Here is an 18,342-nt window from a genome sequence, read left to right as displayed (position 1 = left end):
ATTTAGTACATAAAATTCGTGGGGCAGGCAAACAGCATTCAGTCTATAGAAATCTACTTTTGAACACATGTGTTATTGCGCTGCCTGGGTGGCTCAGTCAGTTAAGAGCCTGCCTTCAGCTCAGGTCATGATCCCAAGGTCCTGGGATTGAACCCCACACTGGGTTCCTTGCTCAGCAGAGCCTGCTTCTCCCTCTCCCTCTGTCTGCTGCTCCCCCTCCTTGTGCTTGTGCTTGTACTCTCTCTCTGTCAAATAAGAGAATGAAATCTTTAAAAAAAATTTTTTAAACATATTATTTAGTTAATAGTTAGCATTTATTACCTATTGCCTAGTAGGAAAAATGTTTCAGACAAGATGTGGAGTTGAAATACAATGTTTTTTAGCTATCTTGCAATATGTGTACTTTTTCTTAAATAAGTGAACTCTTAAAAATAACTGACCAGGGGCATCTGGGTGGCTCAGTTGTTAAACATTGCCTTCAGCTCAGCTCATGATCTCCAGGTCCTGAGATCGAGCCCCATGATGAGCTTCCTGCCAGCTTCTCTCTCTATCTCTCCCTCTGCTCCTCCCTACCGCTTGTTCTCTCTCTCTGTCTCAAATAAATAAATAAATAAATAAATAAATAAATAAAATCTTTAAAAAAACATTAGTGATCAGATATGTCTTCAACTCTTGCCATGTTTACCTAAGCAGTTACCTTTCCTTCCATCTCCCACATGCCATTTTCCTTTTGTAGAGAAAGAAATTTTTTTTTCCTCTAGGCTTTTAGGTTCAATCACTGAGGCCCTGCTAAGAAAATCAAGGAAAAACTGATTAACAAGAAAAAAGGCATATAAATTGTATTTTATGTCAATACTTTTATGTGGCATGGAGGGCCTACATAGGAAAGAAGTGAAAATCCCAAGTAGCAATTAGACCTGAGATTTTATATACCATTATAACACAGAGCTATAAATCGTGGAGCTACAACAAGACAAAAAAAAGGGGTTTGGACTTCTAGGAGCGATAAATTTAGGGAAGGTAAATATATGAGAGAAATGAGCAGAAGAGATAAGGATCATTTTAATAGGCTTGTTTATGCAGATTCAAGTTGGTGCTATCTTCAATGACAAGAATCATCTTCTTTTCTGGGTACAAGAGAAAGGAAGGGGACAGCTTTACAAAGGGAAATTTATACCCTACTTTCAGACAGAAGTGAGAGGGTAGAGAGCTTTTCCTATGTCTGCTGTTTTTCAGTTACTTAGAGCTCAAAATCATCCTTATGGCAAAGTGGCATATTTTGTGGTAGTGTTCTAATTCCCTTCACTTTCTAGTCTGTAAGCTTACTGACAAAATATAAGTATATAACAGGGTATTCAATTAATGCTTCCACTCCACATCTGCCCATGTAGTCAAGGCCAGGTCAGGCATTTTCCCAGAAGGATTTCTGCACCCAAAGCATGTCTGGGGAAGAACATAGAGAGCTACCCAAGTGGAGGACACATTTTGCAACAGTCAGTGACAAAAAGCCAGTCAGGACAGTGAAGCCAGAGAAGGATCTCCAGGATAGATTACACCCCAAATCAGCTTCCTCTTTGTCACTAATGACAAGACCCAAATGGTAGCCAGAAATAGAAAAGATGTTGATCTTTATTAAAATTAAGTGCTATTGCCTGTACACCTGTGTTTTAGACCCAGCTACACACGCACCACCCATCGAAGCTTAATAACCGTTAGTTATATTGTTGGCTATCTGAGAGTTCCTAAATTGGAGTCCAAGAGTTCTCAAGTTGTAACTTGGTGGTGGTCGTTGTTCCTTATCACCAAAATCTTATCATTAAATATTCTTTGGGGGCGCCTGGGTGGCTTGGTAGGCTAAGCATCTGACTCTTGTTTTTGGCTCAGGGTCATGATCTCAGGTCTAGGATCAAGACCCATGTTGGGCTCCATGCTCAGTAGCAAGTCTGCTTGAGATTCTCTTTCTTCCGCTCCCTCTGCCTCTCCTGCTGCACATGTCCTCGTGCACACACACACACACACCACCCCCACCTCTTTCTCTGAAATAAATAAATAAATATTTTAGAAATAAATAAATAAATATTCTTTGGATGATCAGCAACCTACTGCTTTTTATTTCTTGCTGAGGCATTTGGAGATCCAAACTATATATAATGAATATCTGCAAATCCACCATTCTGCTTGATAAATACAACATTTTAGATATATTTAAAACTCTTTGTGTTTTTCTCCCAAATCTCATCCTTCTTCCATAAAGTAAATGAAACCATGAATGTTTTTAATAACTATTTATATATGTAGGACCACAACCACATATATGTAGATACTTTTATGTAAAAACAATAAATTATTTTGTTTTAAGCTTTATATAAATAGCATATGGAGGGGCACCTGGGTGACTCAGTGGGTTAAGCCTCTGCCTTCAGCTCAGGTCATGATCTCAGGGTCTGGGATTGAGCCCCGAATCGGGCTCTCTGCTCAGCAGGGGGCCTGCTTCCCTCTCTCTCTACCTGCCTCTCTGCCTACTTGAGATCTCTCTCTTTGTCAAATAAATAAATAAAATCTTTTAAATAGCATATGGAATATCCTTCTGCAGCTAGTTTTCTCTCAGTCTTATTTGAGACATTTCCATACTGACACTCACAGTGCTAACTCACTCATTTGTAGACTTGTACCACAACTTAACACTTTTCTGATTGATAGCAGTTTTGTTTAATTATTTGCTTTTATAAAGAATATTAAATGTCTATTTCTTTAATATCTCTTTCATTAATTAATTTCTTCAATATCATGTGCAAAAATTTCTTTAGAATACATGCTCCAAGTGATATTGCTGAGCTATAGGATATGCACGCCTTCTAACTTTCCTAGGTATTGTCAGGATGCTTTCCAAAATGGTTGTGCCCATTTGACTCTCATAGCGGTGTTTGATGGTTCCTGTTGTTCCACTTCCTCACCAACTCTTGACATTGTCATTCTTTATACATTTTGACAGTTTGATGGGTATATTATTTTAAAATTGGATTTACCTTGAGGCACCCAGCTGGCTCAGTTGGTAGAGCATGTGACTCTTGAACTCAGGGTCATGAGTTCAAGCCCACATTGGGTGTGGAAACTGCTTAAAATTAAAAAAAGAAGAAGAAGAAGAAGGAGAAAGAAAGAAAGAAATTGGATTTACCTAATTAGTGGACAGGTAATTTTTTTTTTAAAGATTTTATTTATTTATTTGACAGAATTCACAAGTACACTGAGAGGCAGGCAGAGAGAGAGAGAGAAGGAAGCAGGCTCCCTGCTGAGCAGAGAGCCCGATGCAGGACTCGATCCCAGGACCCTGAGATCATGACCTGAGCCGAAGGCAGCGGCTTAACCCACTGAGCCACCCAGGCGCCCCAGTGGACAGGTAATTTTATAGGAAAATATAATGCCTTTGTCTGTGAATAGCTTGTTTGGATTGTTTGCCCAATTTTCTTTTGGTCTTCTTGCTTTGTAAGAACCTTCAATGTTATCAACTGTGTATTACAAGTTTATTTTCCTGGTCTGCATTTTCTTCTTTTAATTTTGTTTTTTGTTATCTTAATATGTAGAAGTTTTAAGTTTTGTGCAGGGCTAATTTCAGTCTTTCCATTGTCTTATCTTCGTGATTTAAGGAATGGAGAGTAATTTGCATCCTACAATTTTTCTAAGTTATACTTTCCACATTTAAATCTTTACTCTTCCTGGAATTGGCTAGCCTATTAGAGTAAGGTAGGGATCCAGTTTTATTTTATTTTTATGTATACATAACATTTCCCTAGTGAGATTTACTAAACAGTCTTGTCTTCAATGATCTGTAGCCCTGTGTCTATCATACCAAATGTGTAGTGATATGTGAAGTCTGGTGTCAGGCTCTGTTTTGTTCCATTGGTCCATGTCTATTCTCTTATTTTAAAATGATGGCAAACAAAGCAATCTAGTAAAGTCATCCTGTCTCTCTCCCTTCTCAGTGATCTCTAACATTTTGACTATATATAGTTCTTTACTCTTAAATGTAAATATAATATCAGGGTCCTCAAAAGCAAAAACAAAAACAAAACCCTAGTTATGAGTCAAACAGTCTTTTAAAACTGAGGTTTTTTAAAAACTGTATACTCATACCTATTTCACTCATCATGTGAGGCATTTATTAGCTAGAAGAATTGTACATTTGTTTGAGGCCCTAGAAGTTCTGGGAACAACTGTCCTGACACTTTCTGGAACCATGTCTGTGGTAGCTTTGGAGAGAATGGCTTAGCCAAAAACTTTGTTTTTCTAATCTCAGGGAAGATACAAACTCAGCAGTTGCTGTATGGCGCTCCAAGTGATTTGCCCAAGGACCTCCCACTGAGATCTCCATGAACTTGCAGCTTGGATAACTTAGTGAGGTCACCCCCTGCTGTTTCACAGGCAGATGGCCAAACCCTGACACAAGGCTTCAGTCAGATCCCCAAACAAGTACATACACATAGCCTCCTGTCTATAGCCTGAACCCATGGTCTGTATCAATTAGGAAAACTCCAAAGAAAAGTGTATCAGGTCAGCCTGGCTTAACTGTTTTCAAATAATTAAGTTTTAGGTAAGTTTTAGGATGAACAGCTTTTGCAAAAAGCTTATACCCATAGTTGACTTTCTACTGAGACACTAAAGTAACAAGTGCTCTATATGCCTAAAGAATTCTAAATTCAGTATAATTTGTAGCTAAATCTACAACTGGAAAAGAACTTAAAGATAACGTACTTCAGTGTGGGTTCCCAATCTTGACTATACTTTAAATTATCTGAATGACTTAAAGAAACCTTAACACCCAGGCCATACGCTAAATAGCACTGGGAAGAGAGACCAAACACTGGTATTTTTCAAAGCTGCTCAGGGGATTTCACTGTATAGCCAGTGTTGAGAACCAGTGGCTCAGTTCAAGCCTTTAGCACATTAGTAAAATGAGATTGAGAAGTTAAATCACTTTTAATCAAGTTCTAAACTTGTACCATCCAATTGGTAGGCATGGCCACTTGTGACTTTTAAATGTTAAACTCATTAGAATTAAATAAAATTAAAAATTGAGTTCCTCAGTCACACTAGCCACTTTTCAGGAGCTCAATATTCACATGTGGCTAGTAGCTACCATGTTGGGCAGCATGGAAAACAGACATATCTTCCATCACAGAAAGTTCTTTTGGTCATTGCTGTAACAGAAATAATCCCACATGTATTTTTTAAGTCTTTATTTGAAACATGGCAGAAGACCACCTTTACCTTCCTATGCACTGGGTTTGATATATCTCTAGTAACATCAGAAGCATTGGGAACATCAGAAGCATTTTCAATTATTATCACAGGATGATCAATATAATAAAAGAATTTATACAAGCACAACTCAACATTAGGGTGTTTATCTGTAAAGCACCAATACTACAATAAAAGCAACAGCCCCTTGGACAAGTAAAGGTGTGACTCAAGTCCAAGATGTACCCCCAATTCTGCTTCCACACAGCTCAATGGGTAATAATCCAGGAGGCCAGTTTTTTTCTTTGATTGGTAAAGAGGACACATGGAGGAAGTGGGAAGGGAGAACTTTACTTCCCCAGTGACTGGTCCATGAGGCTTAGAGCCAACTCATAAGTGTGTCTAGGCACCATCTTGGCCCACGGAGATCATAAAGGAAGTTGATAGAGGACAATCTCCTCCTCCTTATGGATTGAAAACAAGACACAGTACAAGAACTAAGCTAATGTAACCTCTATAATAGGATTCCTTACTACCACAGTCTTTTTGTTTTTAATTATAAGAAGGATTTTATCATCTAAAACTTCTTCGCCTCTTAAAGTAAACATGCCATGGAACAGATTTCATAAAGTGGCCTTGGTGCCTTTAAAGGGATTCAAATCAATTTGTGTTGGTTGTACTTTTGTCACTGCAAGCCTCTAGAAAAGTCTCAACATTTTATTAAGTTTGTTTTTTCAGTTGTGTTATGAAATTGAAACTTAATACCACTGTACCAGAATACATTGTTCCTTGTGTTGGGGCTTAAGTTTCGTGTTCCCAAGTGCATTATATCAAGCGGTGAGATAGCCATGCCTGGGTCTAAACAAGAGGAGGCCAGAAAATCAATAAGCCAACTTGGAGGACCGCAACGTGCAAGGTGCTGTCCTGAGTGGTTTACATGGGTGACATCATTCAGTTGTCACAATGAGGTGAGTGCTATTATTACCCTCATTTTACAGATGAAGGACCTGAGGGACAAGAAGTTAAGGAATTTGCCCAAGGCCATCTAGCTGTAAGTGATAGAACAGAACTTCAACCCCTGCTGGTCTGACTCCAGAGCCCAGCCTCTTAATTGCTCTTCTCTTTTCAACATGTACATACTTTCATACCAATGTCATATTTTTGGCCTGTCAAGGTCAAAATCACAGACATTGGATTGGACTGGTCCACTTGGGTGGGAAAAAGTTCCCCAGGGTGGCAAGGTATGGGTGTGAACCTTGATCCCAGGTTTGGGATTAGTCCCAAAGATTGTTTTCTTGGGGTGGGGGAAACCCATCATCTTTACTTTGACACCCATCTCCTCCACTCCCTGGCACTACACACCCCACTTTCTTTGCAAGGGTGACTGTAGTAGCTGCAACAAAAACTACTACGAGGGACTGGGAAAGAGAAGAAAGGGGCCCACAGCAAACAGCAGAAATACAGATGCACCTCGAGAGGTTACACAATAGTCCCTAGTGTCTGGGCCCTGGATAGACATGGGGGAGTAAGGGAGTAAGGTTTCCTGGCTCAAGGCAGGGGGCCGAGATGGAGAGATATCAGCATTAATTAGGCCATTATATAAAACATCACCTTTCTTAAGGCCATATTCTCTCCTTTGGAACCTTTACAAATCTCAGCATGTTTCTACATTGCAGCCATGAGTATAAACAAGAAACACGGTCTAATCCCAGGGTGACTAGTTTCCCAGCCCACGTGAACCAAATTATTTTCCCACTCAGAGAGCAGCGTGATGTTCTTATAGGCAGCAGAGTGTTCTTTGGGTCTTTCATACCCATTGGGTTTCTGTGCTGAAGCACAGACTGATTCTGCAGTCCCACTTTGAGCCTTTCAGATTTGTCCCTCCCACCCACCCCCAGTGATTCCACTTATGTATTTGTTTGTTTATTCATATATAATGTTATTATTTGAAACAGTTTTAGGTTCACAGCAAAATTGAGCAGAAAGTACAAAGAGTTCCCGTATACCCTTGCTCTCCCGCCACAACATACAGCCATTATCAGTGTCCTCACCAGAGAGGTACACACACTACGACTAACGAGCATTCACTGTCACCTCCTAACAACCCGAGCCCCATAGATTACATTAGGGTTGTCATACATTAATTTATGAATTTTGACAAATGTATAATGGCATGTACCTGCCACTATCATATCATTCAGTTACTAACTTTTGAAGAATATAATGTATATACTTTGTTCCTGGGAGACTCCGAGATGGTCTCATTGTTTCTGGAAAGCCTATAGAGTAATTCTCTATTCTCACTGTGAATTCACTACCAAGGCTTTTGCATTTGGTCTGACAGTGAGTGACAGCCCAGGAGGCTGGGGCTCTGAGATACTCCTCAGGCAGCCAGTCCAGGAGCCAGAATCCTACAGTTGTCTTGGCAACAGCTGAAGTTTCCTGTCCTGGGCTGAAAAGCGTGTTGTCTCTTCATTTGTGAAAAGTCTATTTTACACCCTCAATCTGCCTGGGGCATAAATATGCCAGGAATGGAACCCTCAGGATTGGATTTCCTTTTTCTGATTTCAAAACAGGGGAAAATATCCACAGTAGGAAGTGAACAGGAGAACTGCAGCCATCTCTTACGGGGTATTGGGTTCAAATATTCCAACATAGCCAGAATCTAAGCTGGGCAAAGTGTTAAGCTTGCACATAATTTTATTTAGATGCAGAACTTTTACAGACCATTACAGAGAGAAAGGAATGGCAATCCTTTTGCAAGGACCCTGCCATCACTTGTATTTTAAAAACCTAACACAGAGAATTTTGAGAGAGAAAAAAAGGTTTTAACATCCTTAAGTGACTACATATTTGATTATATCTAATATATCTGAACTACTATTTAAAGAGCTCAGAGCACTTTCCAAATGTGGGCTTGTTCTAGTCTAAAACACTTAGGAAGTCCATCAGCCTTGAATTAGACAATAGACATTCTCTCCATTTCTGGTTTCTTCTCTAATTGATGCTTCCGTTTGAGCTGAAAGAGTTGCAATTTCCTTGATTGTCTCTCCTTCAAAATTCCCCAGACCATTGCTTATCCCAAAGCCCAAATGTCTGCCTATCCCAGTTGTAGGTATGTAAATAACATTTAATCTTTCTTCCTTCCTTTGAAGAACGAATTATGGAGTCTCTAACAAACATCCGCTAGATTTTATTTTAGAACTAGAAGGATAACTGGATTTCCTGGAGCAACAAGATTCACATATTTCTACTCTCCTATAACTTAAAATCACCAGGGGTGGCCACCCACCCAAGTGGTTATGTGCACCTGGGCAAGAACAGCTTGGGCAACAGCCAGATAAAAGAGTGTTTGGTACTAAGTAGATGCAGGAGGCTCCCCCAAGTCTAACATCGGAAGGTCAGACCTGCTCCTGCCAATTCTTCGGTATCAAAGAAAAGAAAGCATAAAGACTAAAGAGCAGATTTTCTGCTTTGTCTGCCTTCCCCTAGCAGAGGATGTCAGGGGCCCCAGTGCAGTGAGGAGTGTCATCAGAAGTGCCCCATCAGCAGTGACAAAGGGCTGTGTTGGAACAGGTTGAGAACCCAGAGAGATTCTGCTCACTGGCCTTGCAACCGGACCTGGTCCGAGATAAGGAAACTCATCACCTGTTATCTTTGGAGACTCCATACATAGCAGATGCTTGAGAAAGGATTCAGTGCCACAAAGGATCCTACAAAAACCAGAGACCACCTGGTTTTTGCCTTTAAGGAACTTCTGAAATGGTTGTGGCATATTTGTTTTCCAATAAACACACTGTGCTTGGAGGAGAGACAAGCTCTTCCGAGGGAGGTTTGACTAATTCTAGGGAGGGGGCAGGGCAGACTCAGGGAGGAAAGCCTCACAGAGACCCGAGGGAGCAGTAGAGATTGGTCAGGTTGAAAACAAAGGCAGGAGAAGCATTCTACCGGGACAGGCCCGACAAAGTCACAGAGACCTTGGGACATTCCTTAGGGAATATCATCTATCAATTGTTACTAGGGTAGGAATTTTGTTACTGATGGGGCTACCTAGAGAGGTAGGATTCAGCTAAACTCTAAAGGCTTTGCTTACTCTAAAGCTAGGATGAAAACCTCAAATGCTTTTAGGAGATCGGGCAGAAAATTAAGTGGTGATACCGTATAACACATAGCGAACATGAGCACTGCTTAAGAGCAGTGAATTTAGATCTGCCTCCTTGGCCATTCATATCGGGGTACAGGCCTCAGGACAAACAGAAATATTCCTGGGATACAGATCAGTCAGCAAGAGATACCATCTCTAAGCTAACCAGAACCCATGTGAATCATAGAAGTTGTTCAGGGAGCAGCAAGGCTGATGCTGAGACCGGGAGGCAGCTAGCTAACTGAGCGCGTGCTCAGCTACTTTGAGATTTCATCAAGTGGCACTCCTGGCTAGCTCTGCTGGGGGAGTATGCAACTCTGGATCTCAGGGTCATGAGTTCAAGCCCCACATTGGGTGTAAAGATTACTAAAATAAATAAATACTTTTTAAAAAGATTCCATAAAGCAAAAAACCCCTTGTTTATACTCATTACACACACCTTACAATTCATATGCTGAGGGCCAGTGTTCCCACCCCAGATACCCCCCAAAAGAAGAGATCACCCCCATCATTTTTATCAATAAACTTCCTATCCCCCCATGGTAGCTTTTCTCATTCATCTGTTTTCTTTACTTTTTCTTTTCTGTTTTCTTTATTAAGGCCAAAAGTACAAATGGAGAAGCTTCTATTTGAATTTTACTCTTTTTTCCTTAAACTATATGCTATAAAGTTTTCCTTAAAACTTTATATATGAATAAATAAGGCCTTAATATATATATGCATATGTGCATATATATATGCATATAATGTATATGTAAGAGATTTTTTCTGTCTACCTACAATGCCTGCCAGCGGTCGGGGAAAGTGCAGTCACTTCCCGACAGGCTGTCAGAGGCCCAGGACTCACACTCCGGTAAGACTTTAATCTTGATGAACACGGGTTCTGTGGGCGTGTGTGTGTGTGTGTGTGTGAGCGAGCACGTGTCTTCGGAGGGCAGGCACTGTGCCGAGTCGTGTGTGTCCTCCTCTGTACTTACCACAGTACAGGCCCACACATCTGCCCAACTGTCCAGGCAACAGTGGGCCAGCTTGTTGAGTGGGTGCCCTGGGGGTTTATGACTTGATTATAAATTCCTTCCTGCCACCTAGGAGGAGGAAAAAGGGATGAGGAGCTTACTGTGAACACGACTAGTAACTGTGCTAGGTGTTTTATGTACCGTTTTATACCTATTCCTCACAGTCTTACAGTATAGTTACTTGTTTTCCACTTGATGGAGGAAATTGAGGTTCAGGTAGCTTCCCCAACATCACGAACTATTGTACCTTTGGTGGTCTGACACCAAAACCCAAAATCTGAACTCAGGAGGGGGCAAAAGTTCCCTATTGAGAAAGGAAAATATTGACTTGGCCCACCTGATAGGTACTGTTCGGTGGAAATTCTCAGGTTGACTTTTTATTATCCTTTCCTTTCTTTTCTCCCTCTTCCGTCCTCACTCCTTTCCTCCCTCCCTCCCTGCCTCCCTCCCTCTCTCTCTCTCTTTCTTTCTTTCTGTCAAACCAGGCTTCTACAAGTTCAGAAGGTGAACAAGTCATGTTACACACCTCTGATAAAATCAGATTTCTGAACCTGCAAAATGAGGTGTGTTGGAAAGTTGCGCCTCCCGGGAGGCACAGCCCCAAACATGTGGTCACCTTACCCGTAGAGCACATTCACAAACCCAAAACGAAGTTTCAGAAAAATCTCTTTGAAAGCTCTTCTCTGCGGATAGGAGCAGCTTTCAACGTGCAGTCGCGAACCTGTTCCCCTCCAGCTGCTCAGCAGAGCTCGCAGCCGGTCGTCCTGCCAGGGTGCCTCTGTCGTCCAGGTCTCTCGGGAGTCCATTAGCGTGTCTTCCTTCTAACCCATAATCACATGTCAGCACAGAAAGATTGTGCTCCGAATGAGCCTTACAAGTGTGGTAAGATTCTGAACAGCAGCAGGGCGCACTTTATTGGCAAGAAAATCCCAAGCTAATTAAGGAGAAATAAATGAAAGCGTCTCAATTAGCCAGAGAAGGGGATAAAATTATCAATAAGGGAAATTTGCTAACACGGATAAAGTTGAGCAACCATCCTATAATAAAAAGAAGACTAAAGAAACAACTAGATAACAAATAGATTTATTTAATGCCTTCTCATGGTTTATGGGCTTCTGTTTCACAATACGTTTTAGATGAGGGATGCAGGAAGCAAGGCAAGAAAGAACAAATCTGTGAGAAAGAGAATTTAAATGAGTCCTCCCATCCCCCACTTTATTTATTTGGTTATTTATTTATTGAGCAACGCCTGACCTTTTATTTTTTTTTAATTTTTATTTATTTATTTATTTTAAGAATTTATATATTTGACAGAGAAAGATCACAAGTAGGCAGAGAGGCAGGCAGAGAGAGAGAGAGGAGGAGGCAGGCTCTCTGCTGAGCAGAGAGCACGATGTGGGACTCGATCCCAGGACCCTGAGATCATGACCTGAGCCGAAGGCAGTGGCTTAGTCCACTGAGCCACCCAGGCACCCAACGCCTGACCTTTTAGAGAGAGAAACTCAAAGTCTGCAGTAAAAAACCTGAGAGACAGAGATAGGGACAGAGACAGGGACAAGCTGTTGGTTCCATGGTCAAAGGAGCGAGACTGATACAAAGCAAAGGTCAAGCAAAGCTTTATTTCGCGACATGCATGGAGAATCAAACTGACCGGCCAGGGCTGTCTCTTGCAAAGAGGAGACCCCTCCCAGCCTCACAGACTAACTTTTATAGAGTAAAGGCCATGTGGTTGAGCCTGGCCACACACAGGTGGCCAATTGAATTACAATTCACCCTATAGTAGTTATTTGAACTAGCCTATCAGTCTGGTCAGAATTGGAACCTAAAAGGCAGGGCCCACATTCTTGGGTGGTTAGGGAGGTGCTTTCCTGATTAGATGTCTCCACCTGGCTTGGGTCATCCTTGTATTCTGGGCTCTGTTACCTCCCCCTGACCTGACACTTCCTGATATATGGGCTCTGTTATCAGGGGCTGGTCAGTCATATTTTTCTGGTTTCCCAGACTTGTTTCTAAGTAAGTTTCTCGGGGGGGGGGGGGGAGGGCAAGGTCAATCTAAGTTTACTGCATAAACAACAAAATGGCTCGCTCTGGCTAAGCAGGCCCTTATACAAGCAACCACACTAAAAGACATAATTGGAGAAGTCAGTGGGTCTGTAAATCAAAGTTCTATGACTTCCTCAAAACCAAGTGAGAATATGTCCATCAAATGCATTCCTATCCAGGCATTAAGAATAATGTATGCTAGGGACAGTTGGGTGGCTCAGTCGCTTAGGCCGCTACCTTCGGCTCACGTCATGATCCCAGGGTCCTGGGATCAAGTCCCATATCCGGCTCCTTGCTCGGCAAGGAGCCGGCTTCTCTTTCCACCTCTGCCTGCCACTCTGCCTGCTTGTGCACACGCGCGCGCTCTCTCTCTCTCTCTCTGACAAATAAATAAATAAATAAATAAAATCTTAAAAAAAAAAAAAGAAGAAGAAGAAGAATGTAGTCTACTTGACATGGAAGGATTGCAATGATATTGAATAGAAAGGTTGATGATGATTTTCTAAAGTTTTTTTAAGTTTCAGTTTCTATTTAATTTAGTTGGGTAACATACAGTGCTATATTAGTTTCAGGTATACAATACAGTGATTTATCACTTTCATACATCACCCGGTGTTCATCACAAGTGTGCTCCCTAATCCCCATCGGCTATTTCACCCATCCTCCATCCACCATCCCTCTGGTAACAGGAGTCTGTTTCTTCGTTTGCCTCTCTCTTTCTTTCCCTTTGCTCATTTGTTTTGTTTCTTAAATTCCACATATGAGTTAAATTATTTGGTATTTAACTTTCTCTGCCTTCTTTCACTTAGCCTAATATCCTCTAGGTCCACCCGTGCTATTGCAAATGCAAGATTTGATTATTTTTTATTGCTTATATTCCATTGTAATATCTATCTATTTATTTATCTATCTCACATCTTCTTTATCTTATCAGGTGATGGGCACTAAGGCTCTTTGTATAGTTTGGCTATTGTAGCTATTGTAGATAATGTTGCTATAAACATTGAGGTGCCTGTATTCCTTTGAATTAGTATTTTTGTGCGCTTTAGGTAAATACCCAATAGCATGATTGCTGGATTGTTGAGTAGTTCTATTTTCTGCTTTTTGAGGAAACTCCATAAAGGTATGTTATAAATTGATATCATTTTATGTTAATATACTTTCATTGTATATTCATGGCATAAAATCTACCATTTTAGCCATTTTTTAAGTGTACAATCAATGACATTAAATAAATTCACATTTTTGTGCAACCATCACCAATATTCACCTCCAGAAATTTTACATCATCCCAAACTCTGTACCCACTTAAACAATGACTCCCCTTCACCTCCTCCCTCAGTTTCTGGTAACCATTATTCCACTTCTGTCCCTAGGAAGTTGACTATTTTAGATACCTTGTAGAAATAGAATCATGCAGTATTTGTTTTTTTGCATTTGGATTATTTCATTTAGCATAAGGTCTTCAAGTTTCATTTGTGTTATAATGCAGATGGAGATCAGAATCTCTTTCCTTCTTAAGTCTGAGTAATTCTCCATTGTATATGTAGTCCACATTTTGTTGATCCATTCTTCCATCTTTGAACACTTGGGCTGTTTCCACTTTTAGCTATTGTGAATAAGGCTTCTATGAACATGGATCTACAGATAACCATTTGAATCCCTGATTTTAATTCCTTTGGGTATATACCTAGAAGAGGAATTGTCGAATCATATGGTAATTCTATTTAATTTTTTGAAGAAATGCCATAATGTTTTCCACACAAGCTTCTATTCACATTTTATAACTATTAATAAAATACAGAAAAAGAGAGACAAAGATTACATACCAAGATGTTAGCAGTAATTTCTGGGGTGTGAAATGCTGGGCTGATTTCCGCTAGGTATTAGTTACGCATTGATAAATAACAAATTTCCCCTAAATTTAGCTCTAGAAACTATAAGCATTAATAATCTTTGGCAGTTTTTGAGGGCCGGGAATGTGGAGGCACTGAGCTGGTTGGAACTAACTCAGGATCTCCACAGAGGTTGTGGTAAACATGGCAGCGAGGGCCGCAGTCTCTGAAAACTGAATTGGGGTTCGGGGGATCTCTTCCAAGTCTCCGTCCTATGCCTGTTGGCAAGAGTCTTTAGATTTTCACCACACAAGCTTCTCCATAAAGCTGACTATGACATGGCTTCCTTCAGAACCAGTGATGAGAGAGGGAGTATAAGGGAGATGCTAAGGCAGAAGCAGCAAAGTCTCTGCTAGTCTCTGCAGTTACGTGTCACTTTTGCACATTTTGTTGTACACACAAGACCCATTCTGGTATAAAGTGGTGAGGGACGATTCAAGGTATGAATATCTGGAAGCGGGGGTCATCTTGGAAGCTGGCTGCCATATCCTAATAATCTGTATTTTCTTCCTCTGCCCCAATGTTTTTGAGATTATAATTGACATATAGGGAATTTAAGGTATATGACGTGTTTATTTGATACATTAATATACCACAAAATGATTACCACCATTGCATTAGCTAACATTTCCATCATGTCCCATAATTACCATTTTTTATTGTGGTTAGAACTTTTAAGATCCTCTCTTAGCAACATTCAAGTGTACAATACAGTATTATTAGCTAAAATCACCATGTTGGACATTAGATCCCCAGAATTTATTAATCTCATAACTGGAATTTTGTACCCTTTGACCACTATCTCCCCATGTCTGTCATCTTCCCAGCCCCTGGTAACCACAACTTTACTTTCTGTTCCTCTGAGTTGGCCTAAAATGAGTTTCCACATATAAGTGATATCATACAGTTTTTCTCTTTCTTACTTCACTTAACCTGATGGTCTCAAAGTTTATCCAAGCTGTCACAAATGGCAGAATTTCCTTCTTTCTCATGGCTAAATACTATCCCACTGTGGGCTTATTATGTAACTAAAACATCCTTATCCATTTATCTGTTGTGGGCACTTAAATTGTTTCCATTATCTTAGCTATCATGAATAATGCTGCAATGAACATGGGAGCGCACATAAGATGGTGATCTTCATCACCCAGAAATGGGATTGCTGGATTATAGCGTAGTTCTATTTTTAATACGTTGAGGACCTTCTGTACTGTTTCCCATAGTGGCTGCACCAGTTTCCATTCCTACCACCAGTGTGCCAGGGTTCCCTTTTCTCCACATCTTTGCCAACACTTTTATTTCTTGTCTTTTTTGATGACAGCCATTCTGACAGGTGTGAGGTGATACCTAGTTATGGTTTTGGTTTGCATTTCCCAGCTGATGAGTGATGTCAAGAACCTTTTCATGTATTTTATGTATTTTCATGTATTTAATTAAAATGTGTATCTTTGGGACATAAAAGGCATACAGGTAGCCTGTAAAACATGTTGAAGCATTAAAAGACAAAAGGGCCTGTAAAAATATCAGGATTTATTCAACTACTGTCTGACTTCAGAAAGAACCAATTGGTTAGAAAATATTTTCATTGAGGGGCATTTTACTACTGTCGCTCAGCTGGCTTATGGCCCCATCATCAGTAGTCAGCTTGAAACAGCAACTCCAGTGGTGGTGAGCATGTGGAATCCAGGAAGCTTCCGTGGGGGCTGGAGATGAACTTCCAAAGCATTTCTGGGTAGCCTGCTGCCATGGTTCCATCTTTGGTTGACCTTTTGTTGAGGACTGAAATTGGACAGTTTTACTGAAGGAATAAAGCTAATGTCCTGTCTCTAAATTACACTTGCTTCCTGAAGAGACAGCATGTCACCGTTTCATTGCTCACAGTTTAAAGGTATTTAAAGACTTCTTTCAAAGTTTTAAGTGACAAAACATGAGTTGTAGAACACAGAGAAACAAAAATGTAATGGGAAAGCATCAATCACCTGATTGAAAAATGTGAGATAGGATACAATCACCTGATTTTATTGTCCAGCAATCAACTGAGTGGTTGGGCTCTGGAGTTGGGTAAGCTTGGAGGCAAACCTTGGCTCTGACATTGAGTAGCTGTGCAATCTTAGGGGGAGTTACTGAGTCTGTAGGAGTCAGTTTCTTCATCTGAAAAATGGGTATCTTCAGGGGCGCCTGGGTGGCTCAGTGGGTTAAACCTCTGCTTTTGGTGCAGGTCATGATCTCAGGGTCCTGGGATCGAACCCCGCATCAGGCTCTCTGCTCATCAGGGAGCCTGCTTCCTCCTCTCTCTCTGCCTGCCTCTCTGCCTGCTTGTGATCTCTGTCAAATAAATAAAATAATTAAAAAAATCTTTAAAAAATGGGTATATTCATAACATCCCCAAGTTGGGAAGCAAAATAAATGTCCTCAATATGGTGCATGAATAGACAAAAGGGGCTGTATCTGCACAATGGAAAATTTATTTAGCAATAAACTGCCAACATAGCCTATGGCATGGATGAAACTCCAAAACATTTTGCTAAGTGAAAGAAGTCAGATACAAAAGGCCAAAGGACTACATGTTATATGACTCCATTCATATGAAATATCCAAAAAAGGCAAATTTATAGAGATAGAAAGTAGATTAATAGTTGCCTGGGGCTGGAAGTGGGACTGAAGATTAAATATAAATGAGCAAGAGGACTCTTATTGTGGGAATAAAACTGTTCTAAAACTGGGTTATGGTGATGATTGCGCCACTCAGTAAGGTTCCTAGGAATCACTGAATTGTATACTCAAAATGGATAAATTCTATGATACGTAAAATATACTTCCATAAACGTCTGTTTTAAGGTTGGGAACATCCCACTTGGAGTGGTCTGTGCTAAAAAATAAAAGCTTTAGTGGTAAAGGTTAGGAAAAAAGATATAATCTCATCTATATTTACTGTTTAAAAGAGGATATCCGTAGAATGCTCTATAAAAAGTTCAGGGTCTGGCACATGGGGATGCTTGAGCAATTGCCTGGAATTATACCTGCTAAATATCAGCGACTGTAAATAGTAACAGGAAATATGATGAAATACATTTTTCTATGGATGCATTTTTCATATAAGTCAGACAATCTTGTGTAAGTCCTGTTTCTTATCTTTACTTATCATCTTTTCTACATTATTTAAGTCTTCTTAGTCATCCCATGATCACATGGAGTATACCGTGTGGCTAAACATAATTTAAACATTTGTTGTTGATGGATATTAGTTTTTTTTTAAACTTTGCTTTATAAACTAAATGAAAATCTTTTCCCTTATGTCTTAAGGTATTCATGGAAAGAGTAAAAAAAGTTGAGTAAAATTTCAGCATACAAAATCAATGTACAGAAATCCGTTGCATTCCTATACACCAAGAATGAAGCAGCAGAAAGAGAAATTAAGACATCAATCTCATTTACAATTGCACCAAAAACAGGATACCCTGGAAATAACCTAACCAAAGAAATGAAAGACCTGTACCCTGAAAACTATAGACCACTCATGAAAGAAATTGAAGATGACACAAAGAAATGTAAAGACATTCCATGCTCATGGATTGGAAGAACAAATATTGTTAAAATATCTATACCACCCAAAGCAATTTACACATTTAATGCAATCCCCATCAAAATACCAACAGTATTTCTCACAGAGTTAGAACAAACAATCCTAAAATTTGTATGGAACCGCAAAGACCCCCAGTAACCAATTCTATTATACTTCCATTCTTTTCTTTTGAAAAGAAAAACAAAGCTAGAGGCATCACAATTCTGAACTTCAAGTTATATTACAAAGTTGTGGTTATCAGAATAGTATAGTATTGGCACAAAGATAGACATATAGATCATTGGAACAGACTAGAAAACCTGGAAATGAATCTCCAACCATATGCTCAATTAATTTATAACAAAGCAGGAAAAAATATCCAATGAGGAAAAGACAGTCTCTTCAACAAATGGTGTTGGAAAAACTGGACAGCAAAATTGCAGAAGA

General features: G+C 40.1%; 1 long non-coding RNA gene across 7 annotated transcripts in view; it reads left to right on the top strand.

Annotated features, from left to right (window-relative positions):
- The window catches only part of LOC131831737 (uncharacterized), a 130,216-nt gene that overhangs the window by 92,672 nt on the left and 19,202 nt on the right, over positions 1–18,342 (top strand). The window contains exon 3 of one of the 7 annotated variants that reach the window (XR_009353780.1): positions 3,231–3,397. The exons of the other annotated variants lie outside the window; for them this stretch is intronic. This is a non-coding gene — a long non-coding RNA (uncharacterized LOC131831737). The remainder of the gene's footprint in view (positions 1–3,230; positions 3,398–18,342) is intronic. 7 annotated transcript variants of the gene reach the window in all.

This window comes from Mustela lutreola, chromosome 5, assembly GCF_030435805.1.
Source record: "Mustela lutreola isolate mMusLut2 chromosome 5, mMusLut2.pri, whole genome shotgun sequence".
Classification (NCBI taxonomy): domain Eukaryota; kingdom Metazoa; phylum Chordata; class Mammalia; order Carnivora; family Mustelidae; genus Mustela; species Mustela lutreola.
Note: the sequence above shows the minus strand (reverse complement) of the source record. Positions and strands in the feature narration are given on the sequence as shown.